Source organism: Phocoena sinus, chromosome 20 (genome assembly GCF_008692025.1).
Source record: "Phocoena sinus isolate mPhoSin1 chromosome 20, mPhoSin1.pri, whole genome shotgun sequence".
In the NCBI taxonomy this organism is placed as follows: Eukaryota; Metazoa; Chordata; class Mammalia; order Artiodactyla; family Phocoenidae; genus Phocoena; species Phocoena sinus.
In genome coordinates, this window is record NC_045782.1 from 10,937,766 (window position 1) to 10,953,212 (window position 15,447).

The 15,447-nt window shown below is 44.2% G+C and overlaps 1 protein-coding gene across 9 annotated transcripts in view; it reads left to right on the forward strand.

Annotated features, from left to right (window-relative positions):
* Positions 1–15,434, forward strand: part of C20H17orf100 (chromosome 20 C17orf100 homolog) — a 69,160-nt gene extending 53,726 nt beyond the window's left edge. The window contains exons 3-8 of one of the 9 annotated variants that reach the window (XM_032617382.1): positions 10,975–11,119; positions 12,581–12,714; positions 12,871–12,918; positions 13,378–13,520; positions 13,790–13,892; positions 15,354–15,431. The gene's annotated coding sequence lies outside the window, so the exon portion shown is untranslated. Of the gene's footprint in view, positions 1–10,974; positions 11,120–12,580; positions 12,715–12,870; positions 12,919–13,377; positions 13,521–13,789; positions 13,893–15,353 lie in introns of those variants that run through there. The other 8 variants (XM_032617377.1, XM_032617378.1, XM_032617379.1 and 5 more) reach the window with 8 other exon arrangements.
* Positions 15,435–15,447: the final 13 nt, after the last annotated feature.

Consider the following 15,447-nt stretch of genomic DNA (forward strand, 5'->3'; position numbering starts at 1 on the left):
ACAGGACTCATCCCCAGCGCGCCCTCTCCCACCCAGCGCATCCCGGGCACTCTCCAGCGATCGCGGAGGAGGTGAGGCCACCGTCCTCCGCAGCCCGGCGTGCTTTCGCCCTCCAGCGGACACTGGCGCAGCCCGCCGACGCCCTGCTGGCACTGCGTGCGCGGAAGGCGGACTGAGCCCGCCTGACAGCGGCAGCTACTGCCATTCTACAGGGGAAACAAGGGTCCCAAGAGGAAGGGACTTAACCAAGGCTGCCCTGAGAGGGTCGTTCATTCGCTCGGCCCGCCTCCTGCGGACAAGTACTGAGCACCTATTCTGTGCTAAGCCCTGTTTTGTGCGCTGGAGGTACAAGGTTGCAGACACCACCACCCCTGTCACTTTCTTCTTTCCTCCCTTCTCCTCTGCCTGCCGGGCTTCACATTCTGTAGCTTTCTTTGGGGGAGGCCTACCCCTGTTTGTGGTTTAACCACAGCCTGTTCCTTAGTGATTAGTATCCTCTGTCTTCAACCCAGCCCTTGTGCCAGAGTCCCAGATTCTCCACATTTCCAACTTTTTCCAGCCTGGATGTGCCTCAGGCCCTGAAACTCAACACATCCTAAATCAAATTCACGAGTCTCCTCCTGTGACCTCCACCTCAGGACAGGTATTCCCCCAAACCCTTCCTGTATCTTTCTTCTGTCCTCCCCCTTTGTAATTCTCATTCATATAAATCTGGGTTTCCCTGCCTCCCCCCATCCCAGGGCACTTAGCACTGTTTGTACCTATTTAATTACTGGTGTGATTTTTACATTTTTATTTATTTATTCATGGCTGTGTTGGGTCTTCGTTTCTGTGCGAGGGCTTTCTCTAGTTGCGGCGAGCGGGGGCCACTCTTCATCGCGGTGTGCAGGCCTCTCACTATTGCGGCCTCTCTTGCTGCAGAGCACAGGCTCCAGACACGCAGGCTCAGTAATTGTGGCTCACGGAGCTAGTTGCTCCACGGCATGTGGGATCTTCCCAGACCAGGGCTTGAACCCATGTCCCCTGCATTGGCAGGCAGATTCTCAACCAGTGCGCCACCAGGGAAGCCCCATCGGTGTGATTTTTCTTTAACGTTTGTTTTATTCATCACCATATGTCCAACCAGCACCTTTTACAGTGCCTGATCTGATATGTGCACTCAAAACTTTTTCTCTGGGATGTGTGAGTGAATGCAAGTCGTCAATGAAAAAAATCAATCAATAGTCAATCTAAGAAAGAAATGGAAATTTTTATTACAGCCAACCTGAGGATTAAAACCCAGGAAATAGTCTTTCAGAAAGCTCTGAGGACTGCTTTTCCTATTAGAGGTCCAGGCACTTAAGTTTTTGAGACAAAGGGTTATACATCAAAGTAACACGTTGACGGTTTATGTAGTCCAACAAGGCAAGTAGTGGGTTACTGTGACCCCTTACAGGATTGAAAGAGGAATGTTATCTCCTGAGGAGTTACCTTGCTGGCGCCAGGAGAAAATACCCCCCCTTTTTTTTTGGCGAGTGGGCATTCCTGTGTCTTCTAAGGGGGTCTAGTTAATGTATAATGCAGATACACAATGCACATTAAAGGGACAAAAGTAGTGGCTCAAACAGGCAGAGAGAGAATTTTATGTTTAAAATTTTTCTTGCCCTGCCTTAAAAATAATTGTATTTCCTCTAAGTAAACCAGTTCCTTACAGTAATACAACTGCTTTTATTACCCAACCGCACTTGGGTCCGTTAGCCAAACACTCAGCAAAGCCAGTCTACTGACACTAGGTTGTGGTGAAGTGTGGTGTTTATTGCAGGTGCCAAGCAAGGAGAAGGGGCAGCTCATGCTCAAAAAGACCCAGACTCCCCAATGGCTTTCAGGGAAGAGTTTTTTTTTTTTTTTTTCTTTGCGGTATGCGGGCCTCTCACTGTTGTGGCCTCTCCCGGTGCGGAGCACAGGCTCCGGACGCGCAGGCTCAGCCGCCACGGCTCACGGGCCCAGCCGCTCCGCGGCATGTGGGATCTTCCCGGACCGGGGCACGAACCCGCGTCCCCCGCATCGGCAGGCGGACTCTCAACCACTGCACCACCAGGGAAGCCTGGGGAAGAGTTTTTAAAGGCAACATTTGGGATGAGGGTTGCAGGGGACCTGACTTTCTTCTGATTGGTTGTTGGTGGTGGGGTAACAAGGTGGTGTCTTGCGACTCTTGATCGTCAACCTTCTGGTTCCAACTAGTCTGGGGTCTATGTGCTTGTGGTCAACATGTACCCCATCCTCCACCTGGGTGGGGGCGGGGGCGGGTCTTAGTTCTTGCAGAACAATTCACAGATGTGTGTCAGATTGTATATATATCCCTCGAGGAGGAACTAGTACCCTGTTTTATTGCTGACCTATTGTTTCTTGACTGCTTTTCCTCTGTTCCTGCGTTCCCTCACTTCCCTAATTAATAACTGCTTGAGTCTGCTCTTTGGAATTCAGGGAAGACCTAGGAGACCAAGGCCTTTTTCTACAAAAAAAAGAAATGGATACGGAGGGACTTTTTTACCCGGGAGGACCCCACGGGGTCCTGCTCGGTTTCAATCCCCCTTTTCTTTGATCCTCCTCAATCCTAAGGGGAACAGGGGCAGGACAAGAAAGAGAACAAAGTTTTGGATAGAGAGGTTAATCATAAACTCCGCAGGGGAACTCGGTTTTAAGGGGACTCGATTTCACTTTAAAGGGGGTATACGTGGTTAGAGCGTGGACTCTAGAGCTGGACCGCCTGGATGCATGTCCTACCCCTAATCTCATCCTGGCTGTGTGCCTTATCAAGTTGCCCTCTCTGAGCTTATTTTTTCACAAATAACACCAACTTTGATTTGAGAAGGTTGCTTTGAAGATTATATGAGTTAATGCTCAGAAAATGCTTACCAGTGCCCTGGCATATCGTCAACAATCAGTAAATATTTGCTCTTGCAATTATGTGCAAAATACTCTCAGTGTCAGGAACAATGGGGAAGGCTTCACCCAGGAGGTGGCATTTGAGCTGAGACTTCAAGGCTGAGTAAAAATTTGCCAGGCAGCAGTGGAAGGTAGTCAAAATCACCAATGAATGATAAAGTGTTCAAATCGTTGAGAAAAATGCTGAGATAATTCAGGAATACTGGAGACTAAAGTGCAGCGACAACAAAAATAAGCTAATAAATGGAAAGATTATCCCAAGTTCATGGGTAGGAGGACTAAACACTGTAAAGGTATGCATTCCTCTCAAATTAATCTATAAATTCATTTCAATTCCAGTGAAAATCCCAACAGAATTTTTATTTGACAAGCTAAATCTAAAGTTCAAACTTTTGCAAGGAGCCAAGAATAGATAAGACACTTCTGAGGAGAGGGGGGAAATTAGTCTTATCAGAATAAGACTCACTAAGTGATAGTAACTGATGTAACTGTTAGCTATTGGCATGAAGATAGAAAAATAGATGAGTAGCATAAAATGAAGAGCCTAGAAGTAGACGCAGGCTTAGATGGAAACTTGCTATGCAAGAAAGATTACATGGACTAGCCAGTGCCTACTGGCAGCTACTAAACTAATTCGTTTTAAGCAGTAGAGGCATTTTTCTTTCACTAAATATGTTAAACACATAACAAAAGTTTGATCATAATATGTAACAAATTAATAAAGTTATTTCTGATTTTTTAATCCACGAGTCATTCAGTTTTTCCCGATTCTCATCAATTGAAATGGGAATTCAATTGATACGTGCGAATTTATTTACCAGAAAATACTGACAAAGTACTGACGAGGACGTGTAGCAACCGCGTCTCTCATTCATTGCTGGTGGGAATATAAAATAGTGCCAACACTCTGAAGAATAGTTTGGCGGTTTCTTATAGAGTCAAACGTACATTTACCATAAAACCCAGCATCACACACCTGGGAATTTATGCTAGAGAAATGAAAACTCATGTTCACACAAAAACCTATATGTGAATGTTCAGAGGAATTTTATTTACAGTAGCCCCAAGCTAGAAACAATCCACGTGCCCTTCAGCGGGTGAGTGGTAAAGAAGCTGCACTTTATCCACGCAGTTGGAATGCTACTCAGCAGTATAAAACAAGAAAGAAGAAAGAAAGAAAAAGAACCTACTTGGATGGATCTTAAGGGCATTATGCGGAGAGTAAAAAGCCAATCACAAAGTGTTACGTACGGCATTCCATTTATATAACATTCTGCAAGTGAAAAAAAACTAGAGGGAGGTGGAACAGACCAGTAGATGCCAGGGGTCAGGGTTGGGGGAGAATGTGACTATAAAAAGGTGACTGAGCAGTTTTATATCCTAACTGTAGTGATGAACATACTAATCTATCCACGTGATAACGTTTCATGGAACTACACCCACACCCACATACACACACACACACACTGCACGTAAAAATCATTAAAACCAAATAAAGTCTGTAGTTGAGTTGTCAGGATTGTACCAATGTCAGTTTCCTGCTTTTACTAGCATGCTATGTCTGTATGGAATGCTGTGGTGGGGCAGTCTGCAGAATGGGAACTCTCTGTACTCTTTTTGCAACTCCTTATAAATTAAACTATGTTAAAATTTAAAACCCCTTTTTAAATTGCAGTAGGTAAAAAATAAACTTTAGACTAATGCATCCCATCCCTCCCAATTCATATTTTTATGGCTGATATTGTAGCAAAGAGAATGGTATTACTGTTGAGAGGCTGACATGCATAAAACATGCCTAGGAATGCAACTGGTGAATAGTTTTTCTTAAACTTTAGATACTTTTATTCGAGTCTATTTGTGTCTATTTGGGCAGGGTGTGTAAGTATTTCTATGGATAGAGCAGCTACAAGGACTGGTCACTGCTACTAAAAGCAGGCATCGCTTGTCTCCAGGCTTTAACTTGGGAACACTGTTTTACTTGTAAACAAGTTTTGGTTGCTAAAAATTCAGCAACCAAAATTCAGCTTGATTCGCTCAGAGTATAGGATGTTGCCATTAGAAGAGAGCATTGGTCAGCTTTCGCTAGGTTCAGCTTGCAACAGCAAATATTTACTCCAGAGCTGCAAGTCGGCTGGGAGTCTGCGGTTTTCCACCTCTGCTCCCGGCTGTGGGTAGATTGCGGGCAGCTCCACACTCTTCTCATTTCTGAACTGTGGGTCTGCTTCACTTGCTTTCTCATTCCGAGACCCAGACTGAGGAAGAGGACGCTCTCAGGACACGCTGTTCCCAAGGCGGACAGCAGGAGCAAGAGTGCTGGTGGGACCTCACAGCACCTCTAGAGCTTCTGCTCAGGTACAGCGTACCTCATCTCCCCGCTTCCACTAGCCAAAGCAAGTCCCGTGGCCAAGTCCAAAGTCAACAGGGTGGGAATTGTACTCTGTCTGCAGGGAAGGATTGCAAAGATGGGAAGGGAATTAATAATTGTGCACAAATAATCTGACCTACCACACGTGATAAGTATTAAGTGCAGGGCATTACACTTAACATCTTTTAGAAGTGGTGTGTGTGGAAATGGGATCAACTTATTTGAGTTATATGAGCTTGGTTACTTGAGTTACAAGAATTCAGAAGTGAGACGGTTGTTACAGGGATATAAATTAACGTAGCTCTTCAAACTGGAAAGTGAAATCAGACTTTTTTTCATACAAAATAAGTCTTATTTGGATGATTACTTTGACAATAAATACTGACTTTGCCAATTAGGTTATATAGAGGATGCTTCCCATAAGGCAACTGTGCTAAATTTGTAGCTTCGGTATTTTGACACATGTATAGTTGAATCTCATGATAACAGAAAATAACTGTCCATTGTAACAGATGTATTGAAATTGTAAGATGTATTACAATTAACAATATTTTCATTTTCCCAAGTCTTTCTGAGTATATTGAGTCTTAAGAGATGCTTCTGTGGTGAAAGAGGTATTTAATTATCATTTGAAAATCCTAATAAAGACTTTTTGGTGGAATTCTTGAAAGTTGAACAGGAAAATGACCCTAAAAGTCTGAGCAGCAAATGCTTTTCTGAGCCAGGTGCTTTCCAGTTCTTTGCTGTCAGTGAAATTGAGTGAGAACCAAATCAGGCTGCCAAATGATACAACATCCAAAACAATTTTCTATGATAGATCATTATGCGATTTTTGGTGAATTTGGTGCAACTTGGGAAAGTTCATAGAAGTAAGAAACTCTGCTCTTAAAAATCTTCTATTCCTATCTATTTACCTCAGCAAAGTTGCTCAGAGCCTACATCTATAACAGAAAATAAGGATAGAATTGATGCTGAATCTTGCCTCCACCAGGTAATAAGTAACATTCATCCATGGCTAACTGATAACAAATTAAGCCCCATCGACCTTATTGAACTGCCTTTGCAATCAAAATTTCACTTTTTATATATAATAATTATTTATAAAAATCTCTTATATTTATGTTTCTTTGGTTAAGCATATACTAATAATTGCTGTCATAACTTAAAGCAGAAGAAAATTTTAACTCTTAGAGCCTTACTTTCATAAAAAATTTTGAAACATGAGTATTTCAATTTGTACACATATTTTTATTGTGGAAAAATATGGTTGGGAGAGCAGTAGAAGACTTCAAATAAAAAATATGTTAACAGAGATTTTATTAACTAAATGGAATGGAAATATAAGATAAATGAGAAACATAACTAGATAAAATTTTGGTCTGTCAAGGAAGAGTTTATTTGAGTAATTTTAAACTGGAGGGCTTCCCTAGTGGCTCAGTGGTTAAGAATCCGCCTGCCAATGCAGGGGACACGGGTTCTTGCCCTGGTCCGGGAAGATCCCATGTGCCGTGGAGCAACTACGCCCGTGCACCACAACTACTGAAGCCCGCGCGCCTGGAGCCTGTGCTCTGCAACAAGAGAAGCCACCGCAGTGAGAACCCCACGTGCACCGCAACAAAGAGCAGCCCCCGCTCGCCGCAACTAGAGAAAGCCCGAACACAGCAACGAAGACCCAACGCAGCCAAAAATAATTTTTAAAAAATAAATAAATAAAGTGGATAATAGCATGTATCAAATTACTATGATATTTAGATTCCATTGGATACATGTTGAAAAGTGAAGTAACAATTTTATTTTTAAATGATATTTATAATAACCAGACATGAAATTCTTTGCAAGTATCAGTTTGAACTATATGAAATTGTTAAATATTCAACCGTTTTCAACCTACAAATATGACAGATTCATCTGGCTCAAATTAGTATTTAAATTTATGCTATAATAACCTAAATGAGAAAAGAACTTGAAAAAGAATAGATACATGTATACGTATAACTGAATCACTTTGCTGTACACCTGAAACTAACAAAACATTGTTAATCAACTATACTCCAATATAAAATAAAAAATTTTTAAATAAATAAAATATATACATAATTTTTTAAAATAAACTTATGATAAAAAATTTAGATGACAACTTAAAATGTGGAAAGAGATACATAAGTTTTTCAAAATTACCTTAGGGAACACATGAGTGCACAAGAAGTTCAAAGATCATTGTCCTAGGAAAAAAAATCTGCACATATGTACAGGAGACATATAAAAGAAAGTTATGGTAATAGTGTTTGCAAGAACAAAAAATTTGAAAAATCCAATAACAAGAGAATAAATAAATAAATTGGGATATTTTCATGCCAGATTTTTATATAGCAGGAAAAATGAAGGAATTAGAGGTATACACATAAATATAAATGAAGCTTATAAGCATTTGGTGAAAGCTTTATAATATTTGGTGAAAGAAGTAAGTTACAGAAGGAGACTTACAGAGTGATAATGCTTGTAACATTTTAAATATGCAATATAATACTATATTTTACTTAAGGATGCAAACAGAAATAGTAAAAGTATAAAGACTAGAGGGATAAATAAACACCATATTCAGTCTGGTTTTAACCTGGTAGGGAGGAGGCCTGTGATTAGAGAGGAGAGCTCCAACTATATCTGAAATGTTTTATCATTTTAACTGGGTGTGAATACAGAGATGTTTACATATTTTCCTTTATAGTTTTTAACATATTTTAAATATTGCAAAATAAACGTTCATAATATTTTTAAAGGGGCCTGCATATATTTAACACTAGAAAAACATTCGTGAGGCTCCAGGTATAAGATAAAGGAAAAAAAATATTTCAGACAAAGAAGAATAGCTAATGTCCCACTTACTGAATATTTAGTCTCCAAAGGTCATCTTTGGGAGTAGGGGTATAGAGGGATAGTTAGAGCAGCATAGGGATGAAAAAGAACTGGATGTTTTTAAGTTAGGGATCTTTTTATCACTGTGTATACAAGTGAGGTCTGAATGAAAATGTGAACTTTCATCCCTTTTCCAAATTGATGCTGGGTCCAAAGTTTTGTGCCGTGAAATAGTAATGTGGCCTTGATTGGCAAATCTGAAAACACAGATTTGCTGAGTGAGTATTCAAAATTTCCCCTTTGCTCTAATTATTCAGTTCCCTTCTTGCTGAATGGCAAGTCCTTTTTTGCCCCCTCTCTCTCTCTTTCAGATACATCCATCAATAGAAAAGATTAAAATATTTGTTGGGAGGTCTTCCCTTTAGTAAAATGTGCCCCTTTTGTAGCACATTGCATTTCGTTGTTAAAGATGCCGTATAGAGGGCTTCCCTGGTGGCGCAGTGGTTGAGAGTCCGCCTGCCGATGCAGGGGACACGGGTTCGTGCCCTGGTCCGGGAAGATCCCACATGCCGCAGAGCGGCTAGGCCTGTGAGCCGTGGCCGCTGAGCCTGCGCGTCCGGAGCCTGTGCTCCGCAACGGGAGAGGCCACAGCAGTGGGAGGCCTGCGTACCGAAAAAAAAAAAAAAAAAGATGCCGTATAGAGTTCTATCCCTCTGAATTAAGTTGTATAATTCTTTTTATATAAAGTTGTTCAGAATCCCCACAGTGCAGATTGTCAAGTGGACAATAAGGTAACTGTAGATGGAATGGGGTTCAGCAGAGGCAGAAGCCGGACTGCAGTAGGGTAAGGAGAGGACGGGAGATGACGCATGGAAACAAGCAAGATGAGACTTCTCTTTACAGAAGTTCAACTGTTAAAAAAAAAAGAGAGAGAGATTTACTTGAAAGGGCTAGAGGGTCAAAGGAGTTTTTAATTTGTTTATTTGTAGTATTATATACATTTTAACTCCATTTATACAAGGTTTCACAAGTATGCAAAAACAATATTATATGTTGTTTATGGGTCCAAACATACGTAGTAAATGTCTAAAGGCCGTGCCAAGGAATAATAAGCTCCAAATTTAGGAGAGTAGTTAGATATGGGAATGCAGGGCAACAGACCTGGAGGACACAGGGGACTTCAACTATTATTTCTAATATTTTCTTAAGCTGAGTAGTGGCTGAACAGATTTTTTTTTATTTTGACATTTTAAAATATTAATAATAATGCTTTTACTTTTATAAAATAAGTGAGGGGATTATTTCAAAAAACAAAATTTATAGAAAGATCAAATTTTATTTAAAGTAGAAATAGGAAACTGGAAAGTCAGGTCTTTGCTTAGAAATTTCAGAAAAAAAGAAAAAAATAGAGGGATAGCAGAGAAGATATCAACAGAACCCCAGCTGTCATTTACAATATGTAAGTAAATAACCTAGTGTTGCTTAACTCCAACCAAAAAGGGACAGAGACTGGAATATAACTGTTTAAAAAAAAAAATCAAGAGGAATGCAACAGAAGGGAAATTGTGCAAGCAGAAGGGAAGGTTTCCCAGTATGCCTAAACGACTTCCCTTACTATAATTGCAAAAGGTGGTTATATGGACCTAATCTGGAAGTCTGTATGTGTGGTTCTTTTCATCTGCCCTGAGGATGGTACAGACGTCCCTCCAAGTATGGGCGGAGGAGGAAGGAGACAGAGGTGGAGCTTTGGATTGTATATAAATGTGAGTGTTCTCCCAGCTGTATGTCCTAGAATTTCTTGATTACCCTGAATATCTGGTGTTTCTTCCTGCCAGGCAGGCTACTGTTGAGGTCAAATCAGCCAGTGTGGTCTGATCTGCATTGCCTCACTTGCTCTCCCCATCAGCGGCCATACATGGAAGTGGCCCTGGAATGAAGGATAACAGAGTTCATTTTCCTAATGACATTTCCATCTGGCTGTTGACGGTCATCATTGCGGCAACCTGTTATCTCTTTGGCCCTCCCAGCGCCCTCGTACCACTAGAAAGGGCCGAGATGGCGACAAGAAGGAACTAAAGGGGCTTCCCTTGGTGGCGCAGTGGTTGGGAATCCGCCTGCCAATGCAGCGGACGTGGGTTGGTTCCCTGGTCCGAGAAGATCCCACATGATGCAGAGCAGCTAGGCCCGTGCGCCACAACTACTGAGCCTGTGCTCTGGAGCCCATGAGCCACAACTACTGAGCCCGCATGCCACAACTACTGAAGCCTGTGTGCCTAGAGCCCATGCTGCACAACAAGGGAAGCCACTGCAATGAGAAGCCCGCGCACCACAACGAAGAGTAGTGCCCTCTCGCTGCAACTAGAGAAAGCCCGCGCGCAGCAACCAAGACCCAACACAGCCAAAAATAAATAAAAAGAAGGAACTAAAGCAAGATGTTCAACAGCACTAAACAGATATTTCAACAACCAATTAATCACCCTACCTACCCCACCTCTTCCCATCCCCCAGAGGTACACACTTGCAACACTACTTCTAGCACTTTATTCCAGTATTTACCTCTATATTTCTTTTCTTTTCTTTTCTTTGGCCTGCGCCATGCAGCACGTGGGATCTTAGTTCCCCGACCAGGGGTGGAACGCGTGCCCCCTGCAGTGGAAGGGTGGAGTCCTAACCACTGGACCACCAGGGAATTCCCCATATTTCTAAGTAAAATAAACTGCGATTTTGCGACTTCCCAAGTTTATAAAATATTTCTTGACTTCCTATCATAAAAGATGATTTACACAAATCCTACCACGTCACTGCCAGCCATTTCTCCTTTCCGTCCCCAGGTCTTCTCAACATTTTATATATCAACGTTCTAACTGGTGATCGACCCGCTGGGAGGGTGGCTCATCCCTAAGGACATGAAAGCTCTTCGTCTGGGAGCCTCCAGACCTCCTCCTGTGCGTCTCTTCATTTGGCTGGGCCTGGTTTGTATCCTTTATGATCCACTGTAATTAATCATAAGTATAGCACTTTCCTGAGTTCTGTGATTCATTCTAGTGGATTCTCGTACCTGAGGGAGTCGTGGGAACTCCCAGACTTGTAGCCAGCTGATCAGAAGTGAGGGTAACCTGGGGACCCCCAAGCTTGTGGCTGGTATCCTTAGTAGCTAGTGGGAACCCCAGGATTTGTAGCCAGTCAGGAGTGTGGGAGGGTTTGGAGTCCCTGAACTTGCAACTAGTGACTGAAGTGAGGTCGGCCTCAAGGGGAATGTGCCTTTATCCGGTGAAATTTGATCTAACTCTGGTAGTTAGGCTTAGAATTGTATTGTGCGTGGATAAATACAAAAGACCATTCTTCTCCCTCTTGATTTCTTTAGAATTCCTATGGCTTTTTAATGCACAATTTACAACATTGTCAGATGGTGTCAGGACTGAATTGTATCCTCTCAAATTCATATTTTGAAGCTCTAACCCCCAAAGTGTCTGCATTTGGAGATAAGATTCTTAGGAGATAATTAATGTTAAATGAGGTCGTAAGGGGGTGGTGGTGGTCCATTTTTAAAAACTAAAAGACACTAATTATTCTCTAAAACGAGTGGCTGTTCGTCAGCATGACTTATACGAAGTAAGCTTTTCTGATAGCAGAAAGATGCTCAGGGTCTAAATTTTTTCTCTTTCATTTCCCCGCCGGCCCCCCCAGAAAAGTGACAATAAAAGATTTAATGTACATGGTCATTTGTCCTGGGTCACATGAGATTTGGCAGCAACTAAGGTGGCCATTCCATGATTGAGATTTAGAAAATCACCAGCAAGAGGCAGAAAGCCCCAGAACACTGACCCTGAGATGTGCCTTTGGGGCACTGAGGCAGTGACCATCTGGAGACAAAGAGGAGAGCTGGGATTGCCGATTGCACGGGGATGGGTAGGGGGAGAAGGTGAGGAGGTGCTTTGACCAGGAAAAGAGCTGAGAATGTGTGGAAACAGACCTCTGAAGGAATGGAAGGGAAAAATACTTGGGACCACAATTGCAGACAGAATGCGATGAAGCTGCTGTTTCTTGCCCATGAGTTTAATGACAAGGTTCTCCCCCTTTGGATGCCAACTAAGCAGGAGCCGGCAGGGCATCCCCTGACTTTGCAGCCCAGCCAGGCCTGGAATCTGCCCCAAACACAATCACAGATATTCCCAAGGCTTGAAGTCCATCCAGAGACTAGTCATTTGATGCAATTGTCTGTGGTCTGAAAAACACACTCCCACCCAAACATATTGTACCTGGGGAGACTGCAGTCTCAATGATCATGTCTCCCAGGACTCAGGCCCACTCTGACCACAGGATCTTTCTAAAGGCATGACCGACAGCAGTGTGCACAATTCCACCATGTAATTTTTGTCTGGGAGGTAAAATACGTGTGTCGTTACATCATTTTCCTTAGCGTAGCGATCCCTTGAGAGAAGAAAGCCTGACCAAGATCCCGTCTCAAAGTCAAGCATGGAAATAACCTTTTAATATTCTCTCCTGTCTTCCGTGGCCTCGTACAGCTTTCACACACAATTCTCATTTTATCCTCAAAACAACGCATCGAGGTATGTACTATGATTCCTGCTTCCTGGGCCAGCCTAGAATTTCTGATTCCCCCTTTCCGTCCTCCTGTTGGAAGGTCACGCTGGGCAACCCAGCCAAGTCACGTCCGAGGGATTAGTTCCCTGTGACACCCCTTCCCCCACTCCCCTGACCCACAGGCCGGACACAAAAGAGGCTGCCGGAAACTCCTGACCGCTGCCAAGCCGGTAGCCGCAGTGCCCTGGAGAGGAATTCTCAGCTCACAACAGAGCATTTCTCATCTAGTTTTTTTATGGGTTTGGGATTGGGGAGGGGTTGGTGACCAGCCAAAGATGGGTGGCAGAATGATGAAATCAGGCAAGCCCGCAGCACTGATTCATGTCACGGTGGGAACGGGGACAGGCTTTTGTGCCAACCAGAATGTGCCTTGGTTACACACTCCAGTTAAAAATAGTGATGGCTCAGGATCGGCCATGGTGGTCCAAAAGAAATTTTCCTTCGTCTGTAATATTCTAACTGCTTTCAAAGCAAACATATTTCTGCATTAGTTACAGAATATAAGTTATCTTTAAAATTCAGAAGGAAATGACCTCCGCTGCTGTTTGGAGGGCCCTCGGGTTCTGGGGTGGGGTGGGGTGGAGGTGAGGGTGCAGGGAGATTTCTAACTTCTGCTCTGATTATCTCAGACCCGCACTGTGCACACCCGTTCAGCTCAGCCAGCGTTTACCTGCCCACTACTGCACAGCCCAGGGCTTCACGGCCTACCAGGCACAAGCGCATGGGACCCTCTGGAAGAAGGTGATGAATCAGAAAGAGTCTGATGAAAGAGGTGATGAATCTCAAATCACCTACACCCATGGTTGGCTGAGGGCAAGTTGGGGCAACAGACAGACAAGCAGCCAACCATAACCAGAGACAGAGGAGGGAGGTCCTGTATCAGTCATAATGTCAGAGTTGGCCTTGAAGAACTTGTGGAATTTTGAGATGTAAGGAAGGGATGGTGCAGGGGTGGGCCAGCCCGGGAAGAGGAAACATCTTGGAAGACAATTAGGATGTAGATGAAAAAACTCATGGTCATTTCCAATTCCACCGCCATAGCCCCCATCACTGATCCTTGTGCCCGTGGAACATCTCACCTGTGCAGCCCTCTTTGACATCTCTACCACCACCTCCATTCTGGGGGATCTCAGCAGGAGACAATGTAGGTGAAAGCACAGTTTTTTCCACTGTTGTTGCTATTCATAAAACTGCCTGGAGATAGACAGAAGTGGGAAGCAAAGGTCAGAGGGATTAAAGAATTTGCCCAGGGCTTCCCTGGTGGCGCAGTGGTTGAGAGTCCGCCTGCCGATGCAGGGGACGCGGGTTCGTGCCCCGGTCCGGGAAGATCCCACGTGCCGTGGAGCGGCTGGGCCCGTGAGCCATGGCCGCTGAGCCTGCACGTCCAGAGCCTGTGCTCCGCAACGGGAGAGGCCACAACAGTGAGAGGCCCATGTAACGCAAAAAAAAAAAAAAAAAAAAAAGAATTTGCCCAGCTGGTGAGGAAGGGAATCAGGAAGCTAACCCGGGTCACCCCCAGCCCCACCAGCTGTCAAATAAGGTAGATGGTGTCTGGCTTGGGTTTATAGACCCCTAAGTGAGATCACCCTGGTTTCAATCCCAGTTCTGACATCACTGTGTGACCTTGAGCAAAGTACTTAACCTCTCTGTGCCTCCATTTCCATAGGTACAAAATGGGGTAATAATGCTTACACCAGAGCCATCGGGCAGATTAAAAAGGATCCTGCCTGTAAAATGTTTAGTATAATGTCTGGAACACAGGAAATGTTTAAGCATTCATTCGCCGCTGTTATCGCCTATCACTGATAGTTATTGTCCCCACCCACTGTCTCTCATTCGGTACCTGAATTTTGGAGGCTGGTAGTTGGCTGGAGACCACGTCTGAACCTTTTCCTTCATCCCACTGTCCTCCTCAGAAAAGCTGCTCTCACTCCATTTGCAGACTTCACAAGAATTCTCTCAGCCTGCTTGTGCCATCACCCAGCATGGTGCTTTGAAATCCTTCTGTTAGCACAGCTGTGTCTGGGGTCTGGGAAAGCTCTGAGGACCCCGGGGGTGGGAGATGCACATGAGAGAGGGTCTCTCGAGCAAGTGGAGGTGGGGGGTATGTAAGCAGCCTCCCATCCTGTTCCCACATCCCAGAAGAGCACTCTGTCTGGCAGGCCGGCACCCCTTCTCTTCCTGTGTGCTACCCAGGGCTGGCCCAGACGAAGAGCTTGTCTGCACCTTGGCTTAGATGGGCTTTCTTGCAAGCTCACCCGCAGGGGAACATGAGAGCTGCATGCTCACTGAATCCTAGACCCTCCCGGCCTCACTGCTGGGGCCAGGTCCCCTCCATCCCTGACAGGTTCATCCAGGGACTGGGTCGTAACCAGGAGGAAGTTCGGGGCCTCCTGGGACTTCCACCCACAGATCCCAGCTCTCCTCCTGCAGAAACCCAGCCCCGTCTTTCTTCCATGGTGGGTCCCACACTTCTGGAATCTTGAGTGAAGCTCATGTGCCCCATCCTCTTATTGTTCAGATGAGAAGGCAAAGGGCCAAGGCTAGAGCTCAGAACCAGCCCTTTCCCCCTGCATCAGTGGCTCCCAACTTCTTTCCACGTTAGAATCACCTGGGACCTTTCAAAAACTCCAGAGTCACAGCCACATGCCAGACCAGGGAAATCACGCTCTCTGGAGTTGGGCAGGTAAGTTTCCCAA